This window comes from Vicugna pacos, chromosome 30, assembly GCF_048564905.1.
Source record: "Vicugna pacos chromosome 30, VicPac4, whole genome shotgun sequence".
NCBI classification, from domain to species: Eukaryota; Metazoa; Chordata; class Mammalia; order Artiodactyla; family Camelidae; genus Vicugna; species Vicugna pacos.
In genome coordinates this window covers 1457561-1473069 of record NC_133016.1, presented here as the reverse complement: position 1 = coordinate 1473069, position 15509 = coordinate 1457561, and positions in this window count along the sequence as shown.

Sequence of the window (15509 nt, the reverse complement as noted above, 5' to 3'; positions counted from 1 at the left end):
GTGGGTGGGCGGGGGTCATGGGAACGGTCATGAAGCCTGGCGGGTCGGGAGGTAAAGAGGGCCCGACGCCAGGCGCGCACAGAGGGTCTGGGAGTCAGACTGGGAAGGTGGGTGTGGACAACGCAGCAGGAGTCGCAGCCCAGGCCCAAGAGTCCGGGCTGCCAGGCTACCAGGCTGCCGCCCCGCAGACCACAGTCGGGTCCCCGGGGTGAGCGCTCAGAAGTGCCCGGGCAGCGGGCCCGGGGTCTGCGGTCTGAGCAAGGCTCTCCTCCCGGCCCCACACTCAGCGTGTCCTTGAAGCCCGGCCCCAGGTGGGACGCGGGGCCGCGACTTCCCGGTTCCTCACTCGAAGGAGAGCGTGGAGGGAGGGGAGAGGAGAGGGTGGTGACTGTTGACAGACAGGACCCAGGACAAACTATCCGCTGCTCAGAACGACTCCGCGACTTCCTGTTAAAGAACAGGGCTGTTCGGGGACACTCTGGGACACTGGCCCTGGACATCCTTCCGCGTGTGACCTGTCCCGCCTGCGCCCTCGCTCTCGGACACGCCCCTGCTTCTCTCTGCCTGGTCCCCAGGGGCCCGAGTGCCCTGGGGCTGCTCCGAGAGCTCCCGGCGGCCTCTGAGGACACGGCTCGTGTGGGTCCCGGGGAAGGTGGGCCTGGTCCCCTCCACTCGGATTGGCTGGGGTTTTTTTTCCCCGCATGGCGTCGGAGGGAGGACATCACCACCGCTGTCACCTTCCACGGCAGCTAGTACTTGTGCTTCTTCCTCCGGTGCAGTGAGAGGAAAGGGGTGGGGGGGCCTGTGGGAGCGTCGGCAAAGTCGCCCAAGTGTGAGGGACAAAAGCCACCATCCTCTGAAGTGAGGCCCAGGGGAGCCTGGCTGTGACTCGTGGGCCGAGCGGGGCGGGGAGCAGGGTCCCCATGAGACCAGCAGGACAGCTTCCACGTGTCTTAACTGGGAGATGGCGACTCTAGTGAGGAAAAGGAGTCCAGCCGCGTGAACGAGGGTCGGTGACGCGGGGCAGGACCAGAGGCAGCACCGTCAGTTTACACTTTTTGTTGTTTTTGACGGCCAGATGGAGTATGAGGCTGAAAGGAAGGCACTGATTGGGGAGCAGGGGGAGGGAGAAGGTGGGACAATCTGGAAATAATTTGGGGAAAATAAAATAGGACTTGGTGACTGTCTGGAGGAGGCGAGGGAGACAGAAGTGCGTGAGTGGCGAGTTTTCCTCTTTGAGTGACCAGCACCTGGTAACGCAGGTGGGCGACACCTGGCGCACAGAAGGAGAAGCATGTCGGGGGAAATGTGGGGGCTACCTGCAGCCTCCAGGTGGAGCTCTAGAACACTGGTCTACTCTACGTGGACCAGGCTGCCAGCAAGAGCTGCCCGTTATTGGGCGCTCGGGGGTCAGGGGTCAGCGATCCTGAGCTCACTCAGCTGGTGTGAGTGTTGGAAAAAAAGTTACTTCTAGAAATTCATGGCAAAATATTTCTGAAGCCCAAAGTAGCTAAGTCTTACTTCTTCCAATAGTGCTCACATCAGCTTCCCCCTGTTTTTCAGACGGCGGGGAGTGGGACAGAGAGGAGAAGGGCCGTTTGTCATCAGTGGGTTTCTGAGAAACTGCAGCAGGGCTGCAGGTTAACACGAACTGGTGGAGCTGTGGCTGAAGCAGGTCAGGCTGTGCGCTGACAACTGCTGAAGATGGGGAATGCGTCCATGGGATTTGCGTCCACTTTTGCATATATTGGAAATTTCCCATAATAACAGGTTAAAAATAAATATATGAAAAAAATTAGGGCAAAACTTTTAGCAGGAGATTCAAATATTCATTAAGTATCTTTTGAAGGATCAGTATCTGTATTAGCTGGTAACGTAGGGGAGGGATCTTAGGTGCGATCTACGCCATTAACATCCTTTACCCTAAAAACAAAAGACCAAAAACTCATCAACAGACACCTTATAACTTCAATATATATAAGAAAACTGAAGATGTAAAATAGCTTTAAAGCAGTCATTGCCCTTATATGCCCACGTGCTGTATCAACAGTGTCTCTTATTCAAAACTAAACCTGTTTCAGTATCTTTCACCCAAACTGGCATCAAATTTTTTGCTAAGCAAATACATTGTTGATAAGGAAAAGGGTGAAACCTTGAGCTAATTACTTCTACAGAAGTCTCCCAAGCCCAGATTTTATGTTCAGAGGAAAAAATGGAGATTTCTAAAGCCTGGTAACTTTTTCTGCAGATTCAGTTTTGTTTTGTTTTTCAATTGAGGTCTAGTCAGTTACAATGTGTCCATTTCCGGTGCACAGCATCATGTCCCAGTCATGCATGTACACACGTAAATCCGTTTTCATATTCTTTTTCATTAAAGGTTATTATAAGATATTGAATATAGTCCCCTGTGCTATACAGAAGAAGTTTTTTTAAATCTATTTTAATATATTGTGGTGATCATTTGCAAATCTCAGATTGTTTGATGTCCTTGCTTCCACTAGAGGGCTCTGTGGACAAGAGAAACCATTCAAATCAGAGCTTTTGAAGCTGTTTAAAATGTATGCCATTTTATCAACTATAACTTGGTAATTTTGGTTTGAAATTCAGAGGTAACTTATTTGAACAGAACTAAGAAATAGTATGACATTAATACCTTCAGACATTCTTCTTCTCTGATTATCTGCCTCTGTGTCGACAGGTGCTCTGGGAAACATTTATACTCCATAAATCCTTGTCATTTTCTTGTTTTACTAGGAGTTGTAATTGGCACTAATTATTTCTGGAGGTGAAGTTCTCCGCTTAGCCAACGGTCTAGTTGATAATTCAGAAGTCTGCCATCTCATGATTTAATACTACTTACTTCAGGGTTATTTTGAAAAACATTAATACCAGTGTCATAACACAAAGGTTGTAAGTTCTAAAACGGGACCTGTACTCACTCAGACAAATTGCAGTAGTGGTAAAGACGTTTCCTTCCCTTCTAACTTAAACGACAGAAGTTAAACGTGATTTGAGGGTCACAGAAATTAATCTTTTCCATAAACATGAGCATATCCTTATAAACATCCATGCATTTGACACAGTCAGGATTTTAAACTTGAGCTGTGGAGGTTACAAGCTCCACGGAGGGAGAAAGGGGAATCCACACCCAGGGTTCCTACAATTTATTATCTAAAACATCAAGCTTTTAATAAAAACATAGGAGCCACGCAGAGAAACAGGGAGGTGCAACCTAGCTGCAGGGAAAAACCCAAGTAATACATATCGAGAGGGACCTGATCTCAGATTTGAGACACGAAGACTCCAAAGCAGGAAATATAAATATAGCAAAAGAATAAAAGATTAAAGAATCCATGAATAGAGAAGTTAAAAAAAAGAAGTTACGACGTCAATGATGACACTCAAGTGGAGAATATTAGTACAGAAAGATGAAAATTAGACCAAAAACAGATGAAGATACTGGATTTCAAAAGCATAATAACTGAAATAAAAAATTCACCGAGGGTCTTAATAATTTGATTTGAGCTAGAAAAATAATCAGCAGACTTGAAGACAGAGCAATAAAAACTACCCGAGCCGAAGAGCAGAGAGGAGGAGTGGGCAGAGCCCGGAGGAGACACCGTCAGCGCTCAAAGCAGGTGCAATGGGGGTCACAGGAGAGGAGGGGGGAAGGGAGCAGAAAACATGCAGAGAGTGGCTGAAAACGTCTTAAGTTTGATGAAAACTATTAACTGCACATTCAGAAAGGTGAATGGACTGTACACAGACACATCAGATCAAAACTGCTAAAAGCCAAACACGAAGAGAAAATGCTAAGAGAAGCAAAAAAAAAAAAAAAAGAAAAAGAGAGAGAGAGGCTCCTCGTATGCCAGGGCGCCCTGTCGGACCAAGACACAATCTCTTACCAGAACCGCCAAGGTGCGCGAGCAGGCGGTCAGCCAGGTGGCAGGACAGGAGGCTCCCGACTTCGTCCTCCTCACAGACTGCGCAGCCGGCCACTCTCCAGAGACAAGAGGCCTTTGTGCAGATCCCAGAACCAAGGGGGCCAGCTGAAACGCACCCCTCGGACCGCAAAACCGGAGAAAACCCCACAAAGGGTAAAAGGAGCCGTTCCATTGTGAATGCATGACGCCTTCCCCAGGACAGTGCACTGCCACGCGGAGGGGTCCCATGGGCCTGCCGTTTCTCCAGTGGGATAGGGATAGAAAGGACAAAGAAACTGAAACAGTCAGAAAATGACAAAATGGTGTTGTAATCCCTTACCTGTCGGTAGTTATTTTACATGTAAATGGGTTAAATTCTCCAATCAGAAGACGGAGTGGCTGGATGGACAAAAAGCAAGATAGCCAAATACAGACCTGGCTCCTGGAATTTGAACAAATTAACAGTCTCAGCATCCAGAGTTTACTGGATGGTAGGTATATGGAGGGCAGGACCAGTGTACACGTTAGTATAAAAATTCAGAGTGTACTTTGCATGTGGTGTCCCCCTTCATACCTCCTTTTTTAAATTTGGAGATAACACATTTCGGACCACTGGGTCAGGCATCAGATGAACGCATTTCAGTCGGTTCATCGGATTTCGTGTCGGGGTATTTGAATGATTTCAGTTTCTCTGAGTCTCTGTGATCTTGTTTGCAAAGGGCTGAAATATTTACGTCACCATGGATCAGATAAAACAATGTGTAAGAAACACAAGTTTTTAAGTCTGTGTGTAAAGCAAATTGAAATGTTCTGCTATTGCCACGACAGTTTCTTCAGACAAACGGCCCCCATTTTTCACCGTTTGTGCTTTTGTGCTGATGTTCCGATTTTTACACCTCTCTCGGTCTCTCGATCTTTCTTTCTCTGTCTCTTACAGGTTGTCTTCTCTTTCAGAGCCTTTGGACGAGGGGCCAACTAGATCTTTCCTCCGGAAAAATACCACCTTTCTACCATCTGCCTTTAGAAAGTCTGACGTCCATATTCTGGCGTGGCGCGCTGCACGGGTCACGTAACGGGAGCTCGGGACACAGTTTCTTCCAAGCCTCTTAGCTCTGTTTGTTTGGGAGCAACAGTAGCCTTCTGGGCTACTGTTTTCTGAGGATAACTGGTTATTGTACCTGCTTCCTTAAATCTGCCTTTCAGGGTTGTCTGGGTACCACTCATCTATCTCTTTTGTTTTCAATCAAAAACTTTCTACGTCCAACAAACATCTGAATATTTCTTACACGCCGGGAACTGTGTGGCACGCTTCGGCCAATATTACATTTTCCCATCAAGTAAGAAAAAAGTTACTGTCTTTCTCATATGATTCCGAGGGGAAAACTGGGGCTCTGAGGATCTTTGCAACTTTCCTGGGGTGTCACGGACAGAAGGAGGACAGGGTTTGGTCACCTAATCCCAGCACCTCCTTCCCTCTTAGGAGGTCATCACACAGAGGTGGCAAGTTAACGGGAAAATGTAGTGTTTCTGACCGTAAAGAGTGAGCAAAGGTAAACATAAAATGTTAATTTTACTAAGATCAGATGGATTCCTTCAGAGAGCACGCAGTACAGAGATGACACAGAAGTTCTAGCTCACTGGGCACTAGTGACCTTTAAAGTGGCGTGTACCAGCTGGTGACCAGGCCCCGAACATGGTCATCTCTTTCTTCCTTGTGGTGTTACAGGTCACGGGGTCTCACGTAACTACACACAAAACTGCCAGCGCTGTTTCATGACAGGTGCTCAGCAAACCCCCTTCGGTTGCCTAGAAAATGATGAGCCCCTTCGTGGAACCACCTGAACGTGATACTTAATATATGTGACATAAGAGACACATATAACTTTAATACATGACATTTTGAAACATTCTGTTTGAAGGTCAAAGTCTGTTCAGTACAACCTCATGGATTCACTGCTTTGCTTGAAAACTTCAGGCCAAAATGAAACAGTTGCCTGAGATCACACAGCCTTAAACCGACGGCACCACATGGCTGTTCGCGCCGCCCGCGACACGTGTTTGGCCCAGATCTTTCTTTCATCTAATGAAGTTTGACAATTTGTGACAGGATAGAAAGGAAATTCATTATATTTAGTAATAGAAAACCTATTTCTCATTTTTCACGAACCAAGCAGCTACAATGAAATTGCCTAAACCACTATATCACAATTCTCCACCTTTGTGGTTCTTAAGGTCACCCTCAAAGGTCTTCAATTTCCTTGTGTTCACAGCTTGGCATCTGGTAATTTTCAGTATCAGAAAATATAAGGGGGCTATATATTTTTTTCTGAGGAGAAATATTTCTGATTTGGACAGAAATAAATCTGTCAAGAGGAAAATATTAAAAATAAAAAGTGCGACTGTAATAATCACATTGGTGTCACAGCCAATTCTGCTTATCCAGCTTGGTGACGGAAACCCCCCGCCCCCCGAAGGAACTGTCAATGTGAGAGAAATGGATTCTTTATTTCAATAACCACTGTGGCTTAAGGGTAATTTATGTATAAGGAAGACCAACAACCTCGAGAATCAAATTTCCTTAAAATATTATTTTGCATTCTCTCTGCCGCAAAGCCCAGTGAAATTGATAGATCGGAGCGAAGAATGACCAAAGCTGCTTCTCCAGGTTATAATTTAACTCACACTGTACGTGGCTCATGTCACTAGCAAAAGGGCAGTGTTTTACATTTTGTATAAGAATTACACCTATAAAGTAATAATTCCTCAAGTTAAATAACCCTTACCATTTTAATATTAAAAATAGAAGAGAGCCTGGCTTGTTTGGGCTCACTCGTGAAACCCTCCCCCGCCTCCCCCACCTCCGGTCACGCACGCTGACTCTGCCTCAGTCGCGATTATCTGCTTCAATAACGAATAAACCCTGCGCATCATGTAAGTCACTATTTAAAGGAACATCTCCCCAGACAGGGTAGAAAGAGTATCCAAACATTTAAATAAGTAATTTAAATCCTTAATTCTTTCTCAAACAATCTGTGGCTCTGGCTACAATCATCCTGTTTAAAACTTTAAGAAATAAAGAAATAAGAATATATAAAACAACGAAGTCAAAGGCTCCTACTGACTCGGTTTCACGGGGAAACGTTTATCCCTCTCCCAGGAGCCATCCTTCTGCGGTCACACCCACTAACTCAGGCGCATTTGCTGTCCTGAGCGTGTCATGGGCCCGCAGGGGTGTCGGGCGCCCGCCCGCCTCCCTGGTCCGCCTTCCGCCGGTCGGTGCGGGGCTCCTGAGGCGCTTGGTCTGGCCGCACCGCGCTGTGGGAGCCTAGGTTCTCTCTCTGCACATGTCATACTTTCCCACGACGAATACCATTGTTCAAAGTTACTGCAGACTGGTAACTACCTAAACATAATATGTTCCCCAGAAAGTATACAGCATATTCCTACTTTTTGAAAAAAATATCAACTCATGGAAAGAGAAAGAACAGGCCTTTGCCAGTTTCCAGATGCCAGATCCCAGGGAGAGGGTGTGGGGTTTTAATTCTAAAGCAGACAATGTTAAAAAAAAAAAAAAGGAGCTTTATATGAAAGAACATAACAGCTTTAAAAGAAAAAGAAAACTTCATTTATGACTATTGTAGTTACTGTTGGAATTAAATCTTTATTTTGGGTTTTAGGGGAAGATACACAGGATATTAACGTTTTAAAACATCCATCTGTTGGCAGAAATGTCTATCTAAAACATCGTCTTCTCTGTGAACCTCAGGAGACTGGGATGTGCACCTGTTGCATGCGGTGTTCTGAAGTTTTGACATCTGATCTCATTTCTCAATATCTGCTTCTCTCAAATCTTAGAGTAAGGAAATACTTTCAACATTTTAATTTTTATTATGTTCTAGTTTTGAACTTTAAAATATTTCAACATTTTGCATTCTTTTTTAAATTATAACAATTTGTTTTTATTGTTCTCTGATGCTGAAGGCCACGCGATGTGTAAATTTTGCTTAAAGAGAATTGGTTAATTTCCTATTCTCCCTTCCAACAGTTCATAACAGCTACTCCAGCTCTGTAGAGATAATAAAATCATGTCTTTTAGTGAGACTAGAGAATTATGAAAAGCAAAGTCTTAAGAAATAGTTGCTCAGAGGATTGAAAAATGAAACCAACTTAGTGAAAAGCAGAGAAGGGAACGCCTGTGTCGATAATACTGGCTGCCGACACGAGGTTTCCAAAAGAGGTGTCACTCCTTGAAGGTACCTGTCATCTGTTTCATCCTCTGAGGCCGCCCGTGTACCACCACCAGGCCCAGCACAGCCCTCTGTCACTTCTTTTTACTCTGCTTCTCCTGCACCCTAAAAGAGCCCGCACGTCCCCACTCCCATGGAGACCCATCTCGGCCTCAAACTTGCTCCTCCGAGGAGCTATGTGTCCCAGGCACACATCTAGGCCAAGAGCTGCCCCCCTCACCCCTGGTCAAGTTCAGCTTGGCAGTTTTCCACCTTTGCTCTGAGGCTGGAAGACCTCGGGGAGCGACCTAGAGGATCTGAGCCTCCCTTGCCTTATTTGAAAAGCGGTGATGATGTAACGGTGCAGGGTCACTGGGTTTGGGGAAGGACAAGTGAGTCCAGGGGCAGGGAGACCCGTGGCATGTGGTCTGTCCCTCCTCCCTCCTCCCTGCCTCCCTCTCTCCCTCCCTCCTCCCTCCCTCCTCTCTCCGTCCCTCCTCCCTCCATCCCTCCCCCCTCTCTCCGTCCCTCCTCCCTCCGTCCCTCCCCCGTCCTTCCTTCCTCTCTTTTATGGAACGTAACTGGCACACAGCATTGTGTAGCTGAAGGTGCCCAGTGGGCAGATTTCATGCGAGTGTCTGTACTGTGACCCCCACGGTGGTGTTAGCTGACACCTCTGTCACATCACGTAATTACCATTTCTTTTTTGTGGCAGAAGTAATTAAGATCTAGTCTCTTAGCAAGTTTGAAGTTTATAATGTAGTGTGAATAATGGGTTTTTCTTTAAATTGCCCTGTAATGGATTTTGAAGAATATGGAAGATTATGACCAAAGTAAATAACAAGAGTGAAGCCAGACTGCGCCCTAGAAGGTCTTCTAAGGACTGCGTCGCGGGCAGTTCCGTGCCCTGAGTGAGGGAGCTGTGTTAATGGTGCTGGTGAGCAATCAGAGCCTCCCCGTGTGCTGTCGGCACGTTCTCTCACGCTCCACGTGGACCTGGCGGGCACGGTCCATACACATACTGGACGTCACGGTGACTTCTTGGCATTGGTTTACCTCGTCCACAGTCTGGATGGGAACAAAAGTCAGATTTCTTTAAAAAGCCAGAAAAGCTTGTCATCACGGCAGCTAGTTCTCAATTAAGTAATAAAGCGCCTGTTTATGCTCGGTCCAGAGGGACCAGCCAGGAATGCTGGTGTGTGGGGGACATCAGTCCACGCTGGACACCTGATGCAAACGCCAGGCGGCCACACAGCCGAGTGACCGCAGAGCGGAGTGCCCTCTCCCCCGTCCAGGCGCTTAATTCTTGTCAAATATTTGCAGGGTGAGGACAGGGACTTTGAGTTAACTGATTTTCAGAGTCTGAGTAAGCGGAGAAGTTTGGGGAAACTATGTCACTTTAAATCTGGAAATAGAGAATAAAACTTAGGGAAATGACCCCTGGTTTATTTTTACAACCAACTCACTAACCGTGCGTCTCATGTAAACTGCAGACGGCGCTGCAGGAGGCTGGTTGCTCTGACTCCTAAAAACAACCGGATCTTGCTTGCAAGCTGCCCGGTTTCTCCAAGAGAAAGACTTTCCCAAAATAATTCGTAATGTATTTTCCCAGGGACTTAGAGCGTATTTTAAACAAAGCTTGGGGACACACGGCTACTTCTGTTTCGGTGACGGAATTAGCTAGTCCCACGCTTCTCTTTTCCTCCTACACACGCAGTAGTGCCTCTGCAGTATATGTGAGACACGGTGATGAATGAGCTGGTTTTGAAAACAAATCGCGATGCTGAGCAGCCTGGCCAGACCTGACTGTCCTTCAGTGTAAGTATTCACGTAGTGTTTTTGTAATTTCAAAGTGTTTCAAAGGTATCAGCTCACGTCAGCTTCAGACAGACACTGCAAAGCAGGGAGGTCCCGAGGCCAGTGCGGGGCAACGCTGGGCTCCGGGCCCCGGGCGCCCGACGCCCTCCCGCTCCCCGGTGCGGCCGGCACACGCCGGCAGCTGCGGGGCGACGCGCGGTGCGGGCGGAGCAGCGGGCGCCGGGCGAGGGACAGCTGCTCGGACGTCACCGGGCTGGGCGGCTCCGAGCGCCGTGCAGGATGAACTCCGCCAGTGCGGGCGGTACCCAGCCCATCGCTCAGCTGTGTGAGGAAGGTGGGAAGGACAATTCCAGGGCGGGCATCTTCGGTTTCCCTGGAATCCAGCCTTCCCTCCCTCACGGGAGTAACATTAATGAAACCATTCATTTAAATAAATTGCCAGTCTTATCTGCTTGTTCGAGGCAAATTATTATTCGTTTGGAGACAATAGCTAAGTGGCCTTGTCCAAAGTTGATTGTGTGCAATCAATACCACGTTAATATTAATAACTTTATAATAACGTGGGATTCACAGGGTTGCAAGGAGCGAGGAAACGCTCACTTTTAAATGATCTTTGACAAGGATGGGAAATGCCTGGGGAGCAAGCCTGACCCTCACTGCAATTACACTGAGAGGGAGCAAGAAAGGAAATGACACTCAAGATGCAAATCTCCGTACGCACCGTGAAGACGCCAGCGAGGACGCGGCGGTGACAGCGACTCTGGACGTGCCTCCGGGAGAGGGGGAGGGTGCCACTGGTCAGCACGCTCTTGGAGTTTCCTTTCCAGCCCTATTTCCAAGCACGTACAAAACTCCCCGTCTCCTGCCTTCCTAGAATTTAATTCTGTGTCATACTTCCCAGGAGGAAATGCGAACTCAGGTCCGTGTCTCCACGAGCGGTCCAAGGCCACTCGGTGATCTGGGGAAGCAGAGGTGAGGACGGGCTGGTCCCAGGCGGTTTCAGGAGAGAAGGTACTGACCAGCTGCACGAAGCGGTGTGGGTGGGTCTGTGAGCAAAGCGGTGGACTTGGTAGTGGGTCCTTTTAGACCTAGACGTCTACAGAAGGCAGGCAGGTAGCAAAACGAGACAAGACCCTTCTGGAGGAGCGGTACCTCTGCTCCACTTTTGACTCTGCAGCTCCCTGGGAGCAGCAGAAACAGGGGTCTCATGTTGCTGAAGAACCTGATTTTTTCCCAAAGAACACAGAAATCCAAATTGTCCTGTGTAATCGCTCTTAAAAAATATTTCTCCAACACTGCCTAAGTGTAAGGTGTGCAGGCAGTGACTGTGTACACGTGTGTGGTCACCTCAGTACAGTTAACACACCCATCGCCTGACATGGTTACACTTTTTTTTTTTCCTTTGTGGCAATAACTTCTAAAATCTACTCTGTTTGCAACTTCCAAATACATGACACGTTATTGTTAACCGTGGTCGCCGTGCTGTGGATTAGCTCCCCGGAACCTGCTCGTCTCATGACCGGAAGTTTGTGCCTTCTGACCGCTTTCACCCGTTTTCCCCTGCCGGCCCCTGGCGACCACCAGTTTGTTCTCTGTCTCTATGTGTTCACACTTTTTTTTTTAAGATTCCACATATAAATGAGATCGTATGGTACATGTCTGTGTCTGTCTGACTTACTACACTTAGCATAATGTCCTCACGGTCCGTCTGTTGTAAACGGCAAGATTTCCTTTTTTCTCGTCCACTGAATAATATTCCATTGCTTGTATATATATATAGCACAGTATTTTTATCCATTCATTTGTCAGTGGACACTTAGGTTGTTTCCAAGTCTTGGCTCCTGGAAATATGTTGCTGTGAACATGGGGGTGCGGATGTCTCTCTAAGACAGTGATTTTATTTCCTGTGCACATACACCCAGAAGTGGGATTGCTGGATCGCAGGGCATCCTTAAAGTAGAAATAAGAATAATAGACATCATAAAGACATAGGAATGGTAAAATTCAGTGGTGACGATAAATAAGTAGTCAAAGTCAGATTTTCTTATTGTAATGATGCTGTGTATGTAATTTACTTAGAATTCTGTATATTTAAAAAACTTTTCCACTTAAGGGAGGCACTCGGAATTGAACCCAGGACCTTGTGCACGCCAAGCACACACTCTACCCTTGAGTTACACCCCCCCCCACTTACAACTCTGGATCAAAAACAAACGTCTGAAAAGTAACCACAACTGTGTCATCTCTTGACATCTAAACACGGGCAGTTCACGTTTTTAAAACATGAGGGACTGTGCTGGCCAAATAAAATACATTTGTGAACGGACAGTTTTTGAAACTCTTGAATTAGCTCTTTTGCACCATAAATCGGAGGTCGTTAACATAATCTCAATCCTTTTTAATTTTTTTCACAAAGAAATATTTCGGGTTGTTTGGAGTCTGCATCCAAGCCCATATATGGAATAACGAGGCATTTGCTGGTGTTGGGGAGGAAAGAAAAGGAAACGGTGGTGGGAGATGTCATGGGGGCGTCGGCCGGAAGGAAGAGCTTCGCTGGAGGCAGGGGCTGGTTCCGTCTGACCTTGGGTCTGTGTGGAGGGATGAGAAGGGCCACTCTGGCCGCCTGGGCACCTCCAGGGCTACTTCCTTGGTCCCTCTGCTCATCTTCCTCTGTGTCTACTGCTCTTTGAGCAAATATGCTTTCTGTTTGTGTCGTTGATAAAGACATCACCTTTCCTCCCTTAAAAAACATCCTTATCCTTACCACCCGTTCTGACTGTGAGGAAAATGCCTGTGGATGGTGCCTGTGTGCAGAGCTCAGAAGGATGCTGGCGGAGGAGGCTCAAGGCTCTCACGGGTGTCACAACGTGGAGGACAAAGGAATTCAAGGTCCCTCCATGTCCTTCTGTCTCTCATGATACCACCCCTGCCACATCCATACAGATGGAGGTCCCGATGCCACCTCCAAAATTGGGAGCATGGGTACATTCTGGTCATAAGCCCTTTCCACCGGGTCTGCCGCATGGATCTATGTGTGTAATAAAACCCGTGTCTGCGCACGGGATGGGGTCCGTCACTGGACTTTGGTGACTAATTAAATGAGGGGGAAAAAAAAAAAAGAACACAGTCAGATTGACTGATTGGCTTCCCCAGGCCTGGGTCTGAATTGACTGAATTCATTTGAAATGCCACAGCTCTGAGAGCTGCAGGTGGACCCCGCCTGTGCCCAGGTTTGAGTTCGCACCTTTGGAGACGGTGAGCTTCGCTAACTGTTCCACAAAACTGAACGTGGAACACACAGAGAATGTGGTGCTAAGTTCTGGACTGTGAGCTCATTGGCCCAAGCAGAGCAGGACGGGGACAGGAGATGCCCAGAGAAGCATTGTCCTTCAGCGCTTCTGGCTTAACAAGAATGAGGAAAACCAGATTCACTGGGAAAATGGTTTTTAACCTTTATTCTTAGCATAAATCAAGAGGCTCATTTTTCAGTCTATGGAATTCAATTAAAGGTCAGATTTGTAATGGGGATCCTAATTATTAATGTGTTGCTATTTTAATTATTAATGGGTTGGAGTATTTGCATAATGGATAAAGAAACAGCCCAGGAACAACCGGTAGCCTCTGGAAAGTCTTCAAGATACTTTATCAATATCCCCTTCATGTGCTTATGGAATTCATTGAAAACACATGTTTGTTTAAAATGTGGCAAAGGGAAAAGACTTAGTTTGGCTTAAGGTTTGTTGAAACCAGTGTTCTTTGGCTTCGTCCTGTAAAGGTGTTGAGTCCAAACAACTTCATGAGGCAGAAGCCTGTCACGTACGTTAAAACCTACGTGCTCGGGGAAGTAGCTTTTCTCAATGCGATTTATCAGAACCTAGACGTGGCTGTTTCTGTTATAAATAATAAATCTCCTGACAAAATCAGGCAGCAAATAGAGGATGGATATTACAATGTTATCTATAAGTTAAATTTAAACTTCAGCTCTAAGGAGAGATGTTTCCTGGTTTTGTTTTTTTTCTTTTTTAAAGCGATGGTATTATGACAAAGCACAAATTTTCTTTTAAATCTGAAGTGCCACTTAAGATTTTTATTATCAGTGTGATTTCATTTGTGTAATTATAACTAAACTATGCAACCACAAATATTGAGAATAACTTTGTTATTTATATAAAAACATGAGAAAATTATTGTCCCCAGAAATCAATCAGTCCCCTTTCTTCAGAGAAGAAAAGAGAGCAAGAATGTCCTAGCTTCAGAGAAATAATTTATCTAGGGGTGTTTGAGGGCAGGATTAGTGATACTGACTAAAATGAACTTTTCAATAGCTAATGTGATATTTATTACGGTTCAGTTTAACCAATGTTAGTAATTATAAGAGACACAGAATTCACTATTAATTAGTTCATCATCAATTATTTAAATACGCCTTTAAAGGATGGCCGCGTTCAAAGCTGTTTTCCATGCTGGGTGTGGATTTCATTCCTGCGTTTCTTCACCTCAATCCCTTTCCACCTGCTAAAACCTTCACCTTCCGTGTTTGTTACAGCTGTTGGGCTGAGTGTGTTTTGCTCCGTAGATCGGTATCAAACTATGAGTTCTTTATTTGGGAGGATATGATTCAAAATTTAAGCAGGCGAGACAATTTTTGAAAGAGAAATAATTTTTTTTAATTTGAAAAGCTCTGAGTTTAAAATATCTTTCTTCTGATGAAAACAGAGGACAGGATCCCAGGAGGAAGACTCACCAGCAACGCCTCCCCTTTAAAAGGAGGGAGCAGATAGCACCGCAGACTCCCCTCACCTGACACTGAAAACGCATGTGAAGGGTGTTCTTTCTTTTGAATGGACCACGTGAAAACTAGGCCAGTGTGTGCATCACCAGGACGTCTGTTTGACTTGACCATGCTGTGACAGGTGTTTTTTTTTCATTTTTCTGAGTTTATTGAGACAGAATTGGTATCTAACATTGTACTCATTCGCGTATGATGTGGTACTTGGAGACGTATATAATAAAATGTTTACCACAATAGGTTTAGTTAAAATCCATCAACTCTTGTAGTTACAGTTTTTTCTCCTGTGATGAGAACCTCTAATATCTACTCTCTTGGCAACTTTCAAACAGCGTAGTTGAGTGTCTTTACCTACAGTCACCGCACCGTCTGTTACGTCTCCGGGACTTACTCTTCTTGTAACGGGAAGACTGTCCCTTTTGACCCCTTCACCTGTTTCTCCCATCTTTTCCTACCCATCTCTGGAAGCCACCTGTTTGTTCTCTGGTTCTAGGATTTCGGTTTTTATTTTAGACCCCATGTGTAGGCGAGAGCACGCAGTGTTTGTCTTTCTCTGTTGGACCCATTTCACTTAGCATCATGCCCTCAAGTTCCATCTATGTCGTCACAAACTGCAGAGCTGCCTTCTTTTTCATGGCTGAATAGTATCCCATCATCTGTATCTGTGTCAGTGTCTAAACTTATAATAGAACACAGATCTACTAGATAGAGCTGATAATACCCTCTACGTCTAGATAGAGACAGGTCTCCATC